Source organism: Gordionus sp. m RMFG-2023, chromosome 3, assembly GCF_954871325.1.
Source record: "Gordionus sp. m RMFG-2023 chromosome 3, tfGorSpeb1-WG-v2, whole genome shotgun sequence".
Lineage (NCBI taxonomy): Eukaryota > Metazoa > Nematomorpha > Gordioida > Chordodea > Parachordodidae > Gordionus > Gordionus sp. m RMFG-2023.
Window position 1 is genome coordinate 20981652 of NC_088777.1, and position 15404 is coordinate 20997055.

General features: G+C 28.0%; 1 protein-coding gene across 1 annotated transcript in view; it reads right to left on the reverse strand.

Annotated features, from left to right (window-relative positions):
- The window catches only part of LOC135927666 (carnitine O-palmitoyltransferase 1, liver isoform-like), a 29066-nt gene extending 23963 nt beyond the window's left edge, over positions 1-5103 (reverse strand). The window contains exon 1 of the mRNA XM_065463808.1: positions 5048-5103. The gene's annotated coding sequence lies outside the window, so the exon portion shown is untranslated. The remainder of the gene's footprint in view (positions 1-5047) is intronic.
- Between the last annotated feature and the right edge of the window lie 10301 nt (positions 5104-15404).

Here is a 15404-nt window from a genome sequence, read left to right on the forward strand (position 1 = left end):
AAAAAAACTCTGACCCATTTATTTAAAAATTTTGAATCTGCCAGCCCAATGTTCTAAAATTATTAGCTAAACAATAATGCCTTACTAAACTTTCTATTTTCTAGAACCCTGTATGGACCGATCCGAATTTAATTTTTTAAAAATAACACAAATTTTTTTATTATCTTTTTTTAAACATTTCCATTTCCCGATTTCGTTAAAATATACTACTTTTTCAACAGTCTAATATAAAAATCTCCGGATCAGATCGGACCTTAAAAAATTAATTACGGTGGAGAGATCTACTACTTTATGTACATATTATGGTTTACCCAAATTCATAAACCAGATATTCCGTTGCTATTAAAAAAAAAATTTTTTTTTCATCAATACATGTGAAAAAAGCGAAAATATTAAAATATCACATGAACTTAAAATAAATTTATACCTTCGAAATTTGTATTATAAATCCAAGCTCGATACTGGTCTGAAATATTTAAAAATTCTAAAACATTCATGGATAAGATTTATGAAATGCGAATATATTGGAAGATGATTTTCTTATTAATATTACTATCAAGAATATAATGTTCTATATCCGTTTGATCAGAATATAAAAATTAAATCATGTGATTCACTTTAATTTTGAAATTCTAATATAGTTGTTCCATCTCGATTTTAAAAAGCATAAAATTTTTTATAAGAGTAACAGTTAAATCTACGGGAAAAAAATATGTTTTCCCCTATTAAAAGTATAAGCAATTTTTTTAAAAAATGCTCTCCTGTGATGTTGGAAAAAAATGGATAGGAAACACTAAACTACAATCCTCAGCTTAGTTTTAATTTTATAAACTAGAAGAGCGTTTTGACTGTATAAAGTGAGATTTCTTAATAATACTTTAAACCTTTAAAAACAAATTAGTATTAATTTATATAATTTTCTCATTTATTCAAGCCAGTAGGCATTGGTATATATTATCATTTATACATAACAAAAGAACTCAAAAAAATGTCTGTAAAGATTAATTTTCAATAATAAAATTTTATAAATATAGTTCTGTTCAGAATAAAAAAAATTTATAATACTTTTATATAAAATTTAACACCCATTTTTAATACTCTTTCAAGGTTATTTTTAGTAAGAGATAAAAAAAAATATATTTGTGAAAATAAATAATCATTTTAAAAAATCAATAGTGATAATATTTTTTCTGAAAAATAAGGAATGTGTTTTTGACGACAATCCACCAATAAGTAGATGCAGATTCTCGATTTTATAAGATATCCTAATGAAAATTTTCAATACCTTATTTATTTAATATTGGTAAATATTTTATATTTTTTTAATTGTAATTTATTATAAAATAGTAATTACATATTCTTTTTAAAAAAATAATGTTTTTTTATAACTTTCAAAAGATTTAAAATTTTAATGAAATCGTATGTTAAATTTTTGAAATTTTCTAGAAATATATTTTGGATATATTTTTATTTTAAAAATTCTTCTTTTTAGATAGTTTCAAATCTGCGAATAGAATTTATTGACATTTTAGATAGCGCCTTAAAAAAAATTGATATTTAAAATTGATTTTATTAAATATTTTAATGAATTAGTTAATTTTCCAGAAAGTAAGTTGTATCGTATGGAGAGTAGGAAATATAAATGTTATGCGTTTATTTTCGATATAAACAAATGACAGATATACAAAAAAAAATGGTACACAGTCACATTTTTCTCACTCCAAAGTGGATTAGATTTATTTAATACAAGTTTAATAGTCAATTATAGGGCTAGAACCAAAAACAAATTTAAATTTTTATTCAAAAACAAAACATATAAATAAAGGTTGTTTCGAAAAAAATTATTATTGCTAAAAATTAATGTTAAAATGTCATTTTAAATTTGTTTTGAAAAAAAAAAAAATTGCTAAAGAAAGATTATTTTAATTTATAAACATATTGAAACTAAAAATGTGAAAGCAAAAAAAATATTGTTAATGAATATTTTTTAAAAAATTTCTATGGGGCTGCGCCGATATTAAATATCGGATCGGATCGGCGCCGATATTTAGCGTTTTCCAAAAATATCAGATCGGGCCGATACCTGTAAAAAAACCGATCCGATCTTTCCTATTCTTTTTGTTATTTTATGTTTTGTATATTTATTTTACATTATTATAATATTTTCTAAATATTTTTTTAAATAATGCAAATGCACAAAACCCCCTAAATTTTATTTATTTTTAAAATAGATTTAAGTATTTTAAAAGATTTTTTATAAAAATAGAAAGGAACACCCAAAGTTTTATTTATTTTAAATCTTCTTAAAGAATAAAGCCAATTTTATTATTTATACTTTATATAAAAGAATTTTTTTGAATATGGTATCTGAATTATGGAAATATTTTACAAAAGGCAAAGATAATTTTGCAAATTGTGTTATATGCGGAATTTTAATTTCACGAGGAGGAATAATGAAAGATTCATAATCGATTTTTTGCATAAAAAATATTGATATCTTAATTACATTTGGTTTAAAGGGGGGTGGTTAAAAATCAGTATAATATCGGATCGGTTTTGAACCAATATCGGAAAATATGAGATCGGATCTGTGAAAAATATGTGGATGGCACAGCCCTAATTTTCTAAAGTAGTTTAGCATCGTTTAAAGATTAATAGCTTAGGGGGGGGGGGGGGGGCGATGCCGATTATCGTCTAGAAATTCACCATCTTTTGTTTTGTCTAATCTATAAAAAATTTTTGTCCTAAGAAAAAAAGTATAAATTAGTCTTAGCATCTGTATTATTTTGATTTTTTTAAAAGAATTGATCCTTTTTTATTTATATCATACAATAAATAATACAATATTTATTACTATTTTGGTTTTATCTGAGCATAAGAAATAATTATGAGCATTCAGCATTTTTTTCTATTTTCAAATATCAACTTAAGGAATTTTTATTCTTTAGCATCTTAATTTAAAATATGTGTATTATTTTATATGACAAAAAGCTGATAAAAATTTTGTAAACATTTTTTAAAAAATATTTAAACATATTGCTTGCATTTAAATAACATCCATCTCTTTGGCTTCTATATATTTTTTTAATTACGATAAAAGGCTTAAGTTTGTTTCTTTTTGCATTCAATTTAAAAATGACATATATTTCCCTGTAATTAGTCAAGTTATTTCAACCATTATTAAAAGTCATAATCGAGTAACCCAAGCAAAAATTACACTGAGTCTTATTTTCGCCAACTAAATTTAGTCTCAACACTATTAAAAATGGTAATCATTGTGTAGGATAGGACTAAAAAATTAAACGAATATAATCGATTTTTTCTAAATGTTTTAATTAGATTAAATGATAATAAGAGAATCAGTGATAGTTTGTTAAATAATTCAATGATATAGCCAGCTTTTGTTAATTATTTTGAGCAAAAAACATATTAAATAATTGAATGAAGGTATTTTTAGGTGGGAAAAGTCCTAAATTTGTTAGCTTCTCTATAACACATACTGTCATGATGAGACCTCAATCTTTATTCTGTTCAATAATTTGTATTGAATCACACCAGATTTTAAATTTATGACTAGAAACTATTTAAAATATTTATTAAATCAAGGAAATTCACTATGTCAGGGTTTTAATATATTTATAAATTCATTTTAAAATATATATATAAGTTCAAATTTGATATATTAATTAATAATAAATATAAATTAATTTGGATTTATAAGGAGTAATTTAAAAAATTATCTGATATTTTAGACTTACTCCCATCACATAAAGCTACAATATGCCCCTATAAGTTATTATTATATCTAATTATTAGTTTTAAATGCTTTTACCTAAAAATAAATTAAAATTCTCAATTTGTTTTTAAAAAATTATTAACTTACTTTGTCATTTAAAAAGATTATTTACAATTGCTTATTTTATTCATTTGGAGGTGGTGTGTGTGTGTGTGTGGGGGGGGGGGGGGGGGGAAGGGGGGTTTAGTCAATTTTACTTAACATTTGTTCAAAATTCAAAAATACTTGAGCATGCTCAAAGAAGATTTTTGAACAAGATAAAAATTGTTTTTTGTAAAATAAATTTCTATGATTTTGAGCATCTTTTGGAATTTTAATAATATAATAAAATCTATTGTGATGAATTGATTTATTTCTTATTTCAATGCAAAATACCAATAATTTAACCCAGGTCTCTCCTATAATAGAAAACATCTGGCAAAATAATAATTTTTTTTTAATATAAATAAATAAAGAACATTAAATTAAAATAAAGGGAGATGCAAAGGGAAAAGATTTCATCACAAAAAATTATAATATAAAAATCGCAAAGGACTTCAAAATCATAGAAGATTTTTTTACAAAAACATTTATTATTTTGCTCAAATTTTTTTTATGAAATCTTCAAATGTTTAAAGATTTTTGTCAAAGCCTGATTCTATAGTTCACCTAATTTTATCCCATTAATAATAATACTTTAGTTAAAAATAATGATTTCATATATTTATACAATTTTAAGTTATAAATAAATATTACTTAAAACATAAAGCCCTGTAAGACTGGACAAGAACCCTGAGAAGGTCATGAAATGGTATAAAATTTTAAAAAAGATTACAAGCACAAGCTGGTTCTCAGCAATTTTTTAAAATAATTTTAAAAAATATCAATATATGACTCATTTAGCCTTCATTTTCTGTTAATCTAAATTTCCACTTGAAATAATATATATCAAAAATCTTTTTCTTTTAATTGGGGCTGGATTAGGCCTAAAAATGGAAAAAATTTCAAAAACATAATAGGTTGGGATACATTATAATATTTGATCATTGATATTAACATAAACAGATAATATAGTTATTGTATGTATAAAATTATGCATTAGTTAAATGAAGACCAATAACATTATTATTAAATGAAATTTTGAATCAATGTAACATACCTAAAAAGTAAGTAAAATAAATAAGTAATGTATAATTCAAAAAATTTATCATAATTTAATGTGTATTACAATATATATATATATTAATATTATATACAAAATTTTAGATAAACCTGTAAACGCATTCCTGCAAAAATTTATTACTCTTTTCATTTTCTCCAGGTGTAACTAAACTGAGAATTGACAGGTAAACTGAGAATTGACAGGTAAAATTTATTTTTATTATAGCCTATCAATTTTATTTTAAATTAAATATTTTTAAAATCCCAAAAATCTAAAAAATTGACTAAACTGAGATTTGACATCAAAACTCCAAAAATAATGACGGAAACTTAAATATAAAAAATAAAAAACTTTTAAAATCCCAAAAATCTAAAATACTGACTAAACTGAGAATTGTAATCATAACTCCAAAAATAATGACGGAAACTTAAAATTTTTTCCATTTTATGATTATAACAGTTTGTACCAGATAAATTAATCCAAAGTAAAGAATTATCCTCCTATAATTCATATTATTTATAATTAATAACTAAATTTTTAATCTATTACGCCATCTACCGGAAATATATATATGATATGTAAAATTTATTATGGGTGTTATATTTTCTATGTAATATAACTGTTCTATATATATATATTATAAATTTATGGACTACTCTTTCTTCCATATTCTATTTTATTTATTTAGATTTTATTTTGTTATAAATTTCGATGTAATGTCAAGAATATGTCAATAAATTATTATTCGGATGAAGATGAAATAAAGATTCTTTTGTTCATTATCATTAAGTTACAAAATATATAATATTATAATAGCCTCTCTTTGTCACCGTTTATAATAATTATAAATTAAATTTACATAAATATTTTATTTATATTTTTAAAATATAATTGATAGGCCATAAATTAATTTTACCTGTCAATTCTCAGTTTACCTGTCCATTCGCAGTTTACCTGTCAATTCTCAGTTTAGTTACATCCTTTACTCCAATTTTTAAAAGTGGATAGATGTATTATATATGTAAAAATAAAATTTGTGTAATACTTTGCAAGCCTACCTAAACTAGGTTCGTCCAATCATGTTAAGAACAATCAGTATATTTGATTTTTTATTATATGTGTCTTTTTCATATGAAGGAAAATTGGAAGTAACAAGCCTAGATTTACCCGACCCTTTCCTCCCAATTTTTTTTATTATCTGCTAGAAGGTTTTATACCCCCCTTAGACAATGGTTAATTTAGCCTCCCTTAAAAATTTTACCCCCCCCCCTTCCACCTTCTAAAAAAAATTCCTATACCCTTCTAAATTCTATATCCAGTCCATAACAGATCAAAATCAGAAAAAAAGAGAAGCAAAATCAAAATTGGTATTTAAAAAAAATCATACTCACCTCCACTTTTAATCAAATGGCGGTAGCCTCGTCATAATTCCTCTAATTCTAATGGCTATCTTGTGTTAAACAACTACCCCCCCCCCCCAATAGATGTAACTGCTATCTACCCCCGACTTACCACTAACATTTATATTTTGAGAAATCATTTATCTTATAACGCTCTTATATTTGTTATACATAGAAACCATTTATCTTAATATCATTCTTGTTTTTTTAGTTTGTAAAATATGCCATATCATCAAATTGAGATTAAATTTGATTTTGCTTACTGTGTGTCCAGCTTATCCAACTATTTTGTATCAGTTGGATTGGCTGAACAAATTATAGAGATAAAAATATCCCCTCTTTTATTGAGAATTTTTGATTGGTTGAATAACATAAATAAAAATATAGAAGATGTTTATGCCGCAGTTGTTCAATAAAAACTGCGAAGAGTAATATTTTTATAATGAATGTCAATCAATATATTTTTTTGTTATTTTAATTTATTTTTTTTATAAAATAATATATTATTCTTGGATTTGAATTGAAAAATAAAAATATTATCTGGAAAAAGATTTTGTGTTTGAAAAGTTATCGGTGTTTTTTGGGGGGTTTGTGTAAGTGTTGCAAGTGATCTGAGATGTAGAATCTGGTAGATACGAATTTACCTAAATAAACAGGTAAAAAAAATATTTTACATACATATTAATTTAGTTTTTTTAATTAAAAATGATGGTAAAATAAACGCCATGTACTGGTTGTAGCCTGTATTTTATTTTTAGAATAAGGATTTTTGGTTGATTATTACTATTTTTAAGGTAATTATAAAGTTAGTAAACAATTTTATACCCCATTTAAAAAGAAAAAATGGAACATTTTTTAATTGTTACTTTTTAATCTAAAAAGGAATAATTTGGTGGAAATTTGGAAGTGCTAATGTTTTTTTAACGGTTATTGAGGTAACATAAAGGAATTAAGAATGTTGCGATATATATTTATTATTAAATTAATTTAAAATACAATTATTATTTTTGTAATATAAATTTAAACCTTATTTTAAGTTGAGGTTATAGGTAAGTCAATTTTAGTATCTTTAAAAATAAAATAAAGAAATTTAAATTTAAAGGGCGAGTTGGATTCGTGGAATATATATCAATTTGGTAACTTAGAAGGTTGAGAGAAAGGGTTTTTATGTTAATTTGGAGAACATAATAGGCGAGTTGGATTCGTGGAATATATATCAATTTGGTAATTAGAAGGTTGAGAGAAAGAGTTTTTATGTTAATTTGGAGAACATTTTTGATTTATAAAGAGTTTTTGGTCATAAAGTGTGGGATAGAATTGATTATGTATTTACGATATTATTTGGAGTAATATATGTGTTATATATTATTATCATAAATGATACATTTTTATAGTAACTGACAATCATTTGATATGATATATTTTTGTTTATCTATTTTTTTTATATAGTTAACATGTCAGTTATTTTAAAAATTAGGGATTTTTTTTTAATCATTGATTTTTTTTTATTATGAAATTATGATTAACTTTTTTTTATGGGCCATGAAATTATGATTAATTTTTATAAAATGACTTATCAATATTTTTACAATAAAGAATTTAATTATTGATTTAGTATTTGAATAAATTTTTTTAGAACATTTCCTAAATCTTTTATTTAGCTCTCTAGTTTGGCATTTTCTTTCTTTTCTGTGTTTTTTTCTTTTATTTTTAAATTTCGTTACATTATTGTTGACAGTTGTTGACCGCGACTACAGGATAGTTTTGATTCCACGGTTATTCGGTATTTTAAGGTAAAAAATATTTTATTTTATATTTTGTATCCAGGACACAACGCAGAAAATTTATTTTTAGATTAGTTCGATTAACACGCAATATTTAGTAACATTTCGTAATATGCGATGGTGGTGTATTTCGATAAGTATTCTGAGCCTACTTTTATTAATAAAGTTGCCATCCTTAAGGATATGGGTTATAAAATCTTGTATAAGAGCATTAATGAATTGGATATAGGACATCATTTAATTACATTGGGATTAATAGTAATTATATATTTAATTTATATTATTTTGAAATTTTTATTTGGAAAATGTACTCTGGTTGCGACCAGAGTATATGGTAATTGGAAAATAGACACTCCGGTGTCGGCAGATTGTTGGAAAAAGATTTCGGACTTGGAAAGTAGTTTAAATGGAATTTTAAATGAAATCAAGAACGGCAGACCTGAAAAGGTTGAAACGATGAAAGATAATAACGATGATCGTTCGGAATTTGTGGAGAGGTCAGTAGTTAGCCTCCAGGAATTAAAAGATATAAAAGAATCTATTAAAGATATTTATAGTGAGGTATCTAAATTGATTAATATGATGAGTAATCAAGGGGACAAGAAACAACTCGGTGATAGAATTATTTCGAATGGAAAGAGTTTTCCAAAGATTGTTGCTGACATAATTTGTAATCGGTGCAAATACAAGGGTCATTATTCTAAAACCTGTATTGTAAAGGAACAGAATTTTAGATTGGGTTTTCCATTGCAAAGGTCTAGTGGAGAAAATTCCAACGTAAGGAAGATTTCAGGCCTAGATGTAAATAAAGTTGATTCGTTGCAATCGAATTATGGCAGATCCCGTTTGTGTTTTAAATGTAACAAACCGGGACATGTAGCCATAAACTGTATCAAAAATTGACTATATGATTGCAAGTGTAATCATATACTAAATAAGAGATCGGGAGGGAGAAATAATAATAAAGTAAATAACCATGCTGAAATGAGATATGATTCTCGTAAAAGCAGTGGTTTTAACCAAAAATTTTTTTATCCTGATGATAAAAATAATACAGATTCTAATGATTTTAAATGGGAGAAATATCCTAGAGGTATTGTTAAATATTCCGATGAAGGGAATGTTAATACTTTCAGATGGGAAAAATATCCCAGTTATATTGCAAAAAAATATATGAATATTGTTAATGGACCACTAAATTCCGAGTTGAATTTATGTTCAAATGGGAATTCTCATGAAACTGATGTTTCAAACGAAATTAATCTTGATCCGTCAATTGAAACATATGATATTTTAATGACTGAGAGATTATCCGAACCTTGTCCTTGTCCAAGAGTTACTGTTGATTTGAGGGACATCGACATGTTGTTCGACACAGGGGCTAGCATTTCCATAATGTCTAGAAGAAATTATTATAAGTATTGGCCTGGGGGTAAACTCGAAAAAGAATCTATGTGTGTCAGACAATTTGATGGGTCTGAGATAATAGTTGTGGGAAAAACTAAGTTGGGAGTAATTCTCCATGATACCACATTTTTCCTAGATTTATGGGTAGTAAAAAAAGATGTGGAAACTATCATGGGGTGGGATTGGATTGTTCAGTTAGGTCCTTTCAATAATTATTGGAATATTTTTGTCATACATAATGGTTCGGCCCTAATTGAGACTAAAAACAAAAATATTGCTAATAATGCTAGAAAAAATATTCGTGAAATAGAAGGGACGGATTTAACCGTAAAACAAGATGATTCAACCCGTAATTCTGATAGGTATGTAAAGTCCACGGAATTAATGGTTGAAAACAATATTAGCATTGATGAAACCCCAATGGTTGCTATTGGTATTCATGAATTACATAAAATGCGTGAAAAAATATCTCGTTTAATGAAGAAATATGAAATAATTTTCGAAGACAAATTAGGTTGTCTTAATGATTATCAAGTAGATATAAAATTAAAGGAGGGATTTTCACCTATTTTTCTAGCGTGTCGACGAGTTCCTTTTGAATGGAAAAAGGAAATTGACGAAAAGTTGGATCAGTGGGTTAAAGATGGCATTATTGTTCCAGTGGAATATAGTGTATGGGCAACCCCGTTGGTACCGGTTAAGAAATCAAATGGTAAATTGAGGCTCTGTGCTGATTTCAGAGTAACCGTAAATAGATGGGTAGCAGAGGTTAAATATCCGTTGCCTCGAATTGAGGAAATTTTGGCTCAGTTGAAGGGAGCAAAATATTTTTCAAAGGTTGATTTTTCGTCAGCCTATTTACAATTACCTTTGAGGGAGGAGATTCGTAAATTATTGACGATCACGACTCCTAAAGGGTTGTTCGCTTTTTGTAGATTACCATTTGGGTTGAGTGTGTCAGCCCCTATTTTTCAGCGTACCATGGCGTACGTTTTCCAAGGACTAGAGGGGGTATTTTATTACATGGATGATGTGATAATTACAGGAATGACGCCTGAACAGCATAACCAACGTTTGGAGGAAGTTTTTAAAAGAATTCATGGTAAAGACTTGAGAGCCAGCAAGGACAAAAGCATTTTGGGCGTCACGGAGGTAGAATATTTAGGTCATCAAATAAATGGGATTGAGGTGAAACCATTACAAAAAAATTTGAAGAATATATTAAATTTGAAGCAGCCCAATAGTAAGACAGAGGTACAGTCCTTTTTGGGTATGGTAAATTACTACCATCGTTTTATAGAGGATTTTGCGAAGGTAGCTGCCCCGTTATATGAATTATTAAAAAAGGGTGTCCATTTCAATTGGAAAGTGGAGCAACAAGAAGCCTTTTAAATTTTAAAAGGAAAGATTGGGGAAGAGCCAATTTTAGTATGTTTCAACAATGATTTAGAAATCATTTTAGCTGTTGATGCTTCTAACAAAGGTGTTGGAGGAGCCTTACTACATTTAATTGATGGTGTGGAAAGACCCATCCATTTTTTTCGCGAGTTTTTCGTGATGTAGAAACGAGATATTCGGTGATTGAACAAGAGGCCTTGGCCGTGATTTTCGGTTTGACGAAATGCCGTGAATATTTGATTGGAAAAAAATTTGAAATTTTTACTGATCACAAACCGTTAATCCACTTATTCCGAAAGGATAATAGGGAGTTAATGTTATCTCCCCGGTTACAACGTTGGTTATTATTAGTGGGCAATTTTAACGAGGAGGTTAGATATCGTCGAGGCAAAGAGAATCATTTGCCGGATATTTTGTCCAGGTTAGGTTCTGGCTGTGCAGACCCGGAAATAAATGATATTATAAGTATTGATAGAGAGAAGGCCTTAGTGCATTCTCTGTCTTATATTTTAAAAGGGGGTCCTACCAATTGGGAGGATTTGAAAACCAATACTGTGAATGACAAAGATCTAGGTCAAGTAAAAGTGAGTTTAACAGGAGAAAAACCTTGGAAATACAAATATGATTCCTATAAAAAGATACAAAAAGAATTATCAATTGTTGATGATTGTATTATGAGGGGAAACAGAGCCGTAATTCCTTATAAATCACGGAGTAAAATTATGAAATTATTGCACGCCGGCCATCAAGGTCGAGACAAGATGAAATCTTGGGCTCGAGAATATGTATGGTGGCCTGGTATGGGCAATGATATTGAACGGATTACCAGGAAATGCGTTCCTTGTAATGCCTGTGCCCCTATGCCCCGTAAAGAGGTAGGGCAATTTAGACCTAAATCAAAGAAACCTTGGGAACGGATCCACATTGATTTCTTTGATCTTGATAAAAAAACATATTTTTTAGTAGTAGACTCGTATTCTAAATGGATAGAATATGCAGAAGTACATGGGTATACCACAAAAATTGTTATTAAAAAATTAAGAGAATTATATGCTCGGTTCGGTTTTCCCGACACAATAGTGTCTGATGGGGGTCCCGCCTTTGTCAGTGAGGATTTTAAACAGTTTTGTGTTGAATCACAGACAAAACACATTCTAGCTCCACCATATCATCCCAGCTCGAATGGACAAGCTGAGAGGATGGTAGCCATTGTTTAAAATTGGCTTAAAAAGGCTGGAACTCATAAAGATGAGACTTACATGTCTCAATTATATTACCTCAATTCTCGCAATCGAGAGGGGGTTACGCCTGTAGAGTTATTTTTAGGTAGGCGAACACGGGGTCCGTTAGATTTCTTAAAACCAAAAAGGAATATTATTACCTCAATGGAAGTAAAATTAGGGGTAAAGTTTTCAGTGGAACAAAAAGTTTGGGCCAGATTGTTTGACAATCGAAAAACAAAATGGGAAAGAGGTCGGGTCATATTAAATCGGGGTTCGAAATTGAGTGAAATTTTGTTAATAACCGGGGTTACGGTGATCCGTCATCACGATCATGTAAAATTGGGATAAATAAGAGGGGTAAATAATATGAGATTCATACTCGATTTTTTTTACGGTTCATATCGGTCCGGGTTACGTATATTGAATCATATTGTAATATGTCAATATATACAAGTATGGTCATTGTCGATTCAATTTAGTTTTTCACGATTTTAATGATATTGGAAAGTTTTTTTTTGGTTCGTTAAGGAATGTTCTGTGTATGCCAGATAATAGGGACAATAAGTCATTTTGGTTAAATGAATAGAAAAGTTTTTTTTTAAAGTAATGAATAGATGTTGTTATCTTTTCGTGAAAGAATAGAAAAGTTTTGTTTTTATCTTTTCTTGAATGAATGGGCAAGTTTTGTTTTTATCTTTTATTGAATGAATAGAAAGTTTTTTTTTTGAGGGGTATTAAAATAGCTTTTGTTATCAGTGTTAGTCGAAAAGTTTTTTTTATCATGGTACTGCATAATGTATATTAAAAAGAAAATCTTAAACACATTTGGTAAAAGATTGTTGTTGCATTTTTTCCCTAACTTATTTTATTGGAAGTTGCCTTTAATTTTGTAATTAAAATTAGAAATGAATAATACTAACTTGGGGGATTCGCTTGAGTGAATTAGATTTGTTTTACAAATACTGTTGTGTTATTGGTTTCACTTGAAGCTCACCCCAAGTGATATTGGTGATAATAATATAGAGATAGTTGAAGCACATGTGAGAAATAAGTTTTTGTTTTTTGTTATAATATATGTGCCTCAACAAGTTTATATTATACCATAAGTTTTTTTTGTTGTAAAATATATTATAATATTTTTTATATCGATAAACACTATATATAGGCAAATTTTTCTATATCTATTTTTTTCCCTCCTCCCCTTTCGTTTTGTTTTAAATAAAAAATTTTACTACGTACCACTGTGGTGTAATCCTCCATTTATTAGTCGACATACAATCCTTTGGATAATACTCGTCCGTCGCCCAAACATCGTAAACATGGAAACCAATAGTCGTTTGATCGATTTTGGATCTTGCTATTTACAGGTCACATTAATCCCTAAGATTACTGGAATGACTATTCAATCTCCGGTATCAGGAAAATTCTATGGCGTCTGGAGGGCTCAGAAAGCGAAGATGCTTCCATTGCCACAGCGATAGTCATATTCGTAGCCAATGTCCAAGTTTGGGTAAGGATGTTCGCCAACCTCCTAGCCACAATCCATGACAACTCTACCGGTCGATCTGCCAAACATCATCGACGAAGACTGGATGACTCAACGCAAGTGCAGTCGTCATTTTCTCCCAATCGTCCGGCTCCGTCGGCCAACCGGGGTGAACTAATGGACACATCCAGTGGTCATTCTAGCATCGCATCGACCGAAGATATTCTCAAGAGGGCTATATGCAGTATTCATAAGCCCGCTCCGTCGACATCAACCTCCTCTGCGGTATCCCAACGTATTGACGCAATGGATTTGTGGGAGAATCAATTACAGCTCTCGTGATGACTCCCACAAGGTCCGCTATATTCCCATTTATAGATGCATACTGTATGTATATATGTCGACCATTTTTTTTTAAACAAAATATAATACCATTTTTTTTGTTTGTTGTTTGTTTGTAGACATGCCACGGGCCCATAAAGGGGTGACATGTCATAAATGATACATTTTTATAGTAACTGTCAATCATTTGATATGATATATTTTTGTTTATCTATTTTTTTTATATAGTTAACATGTCAGTTATTTTAAAAATTAGGGATTTTTTTTTAATCATTGATTTTTTTTTATTATGAAATTATGATTAACTTTTTTTCATGAGCCATGAAATTATGATTAATTCTTATAAAATGACTTATCAATATTTTTACAATAAAGAATTTAATTGTTGATTTAGTATTTGAATAAATTTATTTAGAACATTTCCTAGGTCTTTTATTTAGCTCTCTAGTTTGGCATTTTCTTTCTTTTCTGTGTTTTTTTCTTTTATTTTTAAATTTCGTTACATTATTGTTGACAATTATATGTAAAATATGATAAGAAATGTACCGAGGTAGTGACTAAGGTATATAGTAATTGGAAGGAAGTCATTGTGATGTCGGATAATCTGTGCGATATTATGGAATGTGTGGAGAGATTTGCTTGTTTTTTTCTTTTGCAATTCATTAAATATTTCTGTCTAATTTAGGCAGGTTTCGTGTTAACCACATATAATAATTTTTTTTACAATGCCTTAAATATTTCTATCTAATTTCGGCAGGTTCTTGTCTTAAGGATTTGTTAACCGCATATTTTAATTAAAGAGATCATGAGTTCAAGTGACATGTATTTTATTATTTTTAACAAAGTTCATTCAGCTGAAAATTTATTTTTTTTCCCTCCCTCCGTCTTTGTTTTTTTTTCCTCACATGTAATTTTTATATATATATGATTGTGATTTGTGCCACAAAGGAAAAAACGGAAGTTGCCTTTAATTATATAATTAATTCTGAGGAGGAATAATAATTGAACCTGGTGATCCACATGTCCGGGTTTGTTTTTATTCATAAAAATATTTCTTTTTCTTTCCATAGGTTATGTTTATGTTTTTTTTTCAACAGCAAAATTATGATGATTTATTTTTTTTTTAAATAGATTGGATTTATATTTTTTTTTTATTTCACAAAATTTTTACGCCTCAGACTTATGTAATTAAATAATTGATAGTTTTTTTACACAAGGATTATCAGCATTAAAAATCCATGAAATAATCTTTTTTATCAAATTGGAAAAAGTAAAAGTCGTTCTGATATAATAATACCATACCCTCCTAATCACCTTTAATCAATTTTAATTCCAAAAATGTTAACATGAAATTTCCGTAATTCTGAAAATAAATCGTCAATAGTTAAAAAGAAAATGCATTCCCATTATCAGTCCGATATACGTAT